Source organism: Penaeus monodon, chromosome 22 (genome assembly GCF_015228065.2).
Source record: "Penaeus monodon isolate SGIC_2016 chromosome 22, NSTDA_Pmon_1, whole genome shotgun sequence".
Taxonomy (NCBI): Eukaryota; Metazoa; Arthropoda; class Malacostraca; order Decapoda; family Penaeidae; genus Penaeus; species Penaeus monodon.
Genome location: NC_051407.1, coordinates 22,695,951 through 22,697,611, shown reverse-complemented (window position 1 = coordinate 22,697,611; position 1,661 = coordinate 22,695,951). Strand labels below are relative to the sequence as shown.

At 35.5% G+C, this 1,661-nt stretch overlaps 1 pseudogene; it reads right to left on the bottom strand.

Annotated features, from left to right (window-relative positions):
- LOC119587006 overlaps positions 1-1,661 on the bottom strand; it is an 11,851-nt pseudogene that overhangs the window by 6,068 nt on the left and 4,122 nt on the right.

The window sequence follows — 1,661 nt, the reverse complement described above, 5'->3', positions numbered from 1 at the left end:
CCTATTTTCTCTTTCTTCTAAAAACTTCACAGATAGGGCAAACAGGTGTTCTTTTGTGAAGCCACCTATGCATTAACAAAATTGACAAAACAAACCTTCCAGTGGTCAGGGAATCTACCAAGTGCCAATGGGTTAAAAAAGTGTGGAGATGATCTCAATGTGCATCAATTTCAGAAGGATTCTTTTTTTTCCTAACCAAAAATTAATAAATGTATAGTAAGGAATTAAACATATTTTTCAAGGACTTTGGAAGTTTACAATAAAAATGAATGTCCTAAACTAGTTTACAACAAAAATACTAGAAACTGGAAAACAATGCTGTTGTAAATCAATATGGAAATCTGCCTCCTAGTTTTTTTTTTAACTCATGTTTGTTTTCATATCTTATTTTTTCAAAACCAAATAGTGTGATCATTTTAAGCACAACACCATCCTGAGAGTAAGGAGAAGTCACCCTTGCCAGGGATACAATATATAGCCTATGTTTAGGTTTGCTAATGAAAAAATGGTGAAGGGAGGATCAGGGAGGGACAAAGAGAAGCCTTCCCTGCCTGTAAAATACTGAATAAAGTAAGTGTACATCATTCTATGCCTATACACTTGACTAGGTTATGGCCAGGCTCATGGTGTACTTAGATATCACCTAGTATCAGTAAAATTTTTGCTATGAGAGTGGAGAGCAAAAAAGACTAAGGAATAATATAAAGGCCTGGTTACAGTTAGGTTATGTCTGGTCATATAAAATACCTTGGGAATAGGAAGCAAGTGAAGAATATCTGTTAGAATCATATGCATATCAGGAAACCTTTAAAATAACAGGTTACCAAACTTGGATCATATTTTGAGTATTGAACTTTCACTTGAAAAATTGGTAACTTGATATAAATGTCTTACACCAACAATTTTACTTGTGTTTTTATGAATGTTTTGCTTTGATTCCCAGGAATGCCCCCAAGCTTGCTGGTATAAACTGGGACTTCAATTAAGGCGGGCGTGGTCTAAGTCAAGAACTATTCATTCTATAGTTATGCATCTTGTAACAGAAAAGTAATACAAATATCAATACCCAATTAATTTCTTTTTTCATGCTTTCCTTCTGTCCCAAATTTCATACAAAGGGCTGGGTGAATGTTCAAATAGAACTTTGTAGAGATAGAGTAAAACTAAAGTAACTGCCACAAAGATTATGTAAACAGACAACAACAGTTAAGAAAACCAACCTGCAGAAAGTAAAGGCACGGCTTTAGACACTTATTGAAGTTCATTAATCATGTTCACACAGCTATGCCTAATGATGCTACGGTTACTGCACTATGGTGAACGCAGTCAAACCACCATCATATATATTCTGACAAGATAAAGCTTATTCATCAGCTCAAGCTCCAACCTGCCCAATATGCATGCATGAGATTTATTGGCTTTTCCTAAAGCACAAAACATGACAGCCACAGTGTCCTTTCATGTAGGCATGAAAGTAAATTCTATCTGGCCACAATTTGCACGGTGGTGGTTGTTGGTCTCTTCTGGGTTATTGTGGGTACTCTCTTTACCATCTGATTTAGCAGACATCCTTTACTTTCTCCAATTAATTTATGCAGCAGTATCAAATTGAGTCTATATTAGTCCTAAGCTGGGATTAGCTTCCTACCACATAAAAAAAA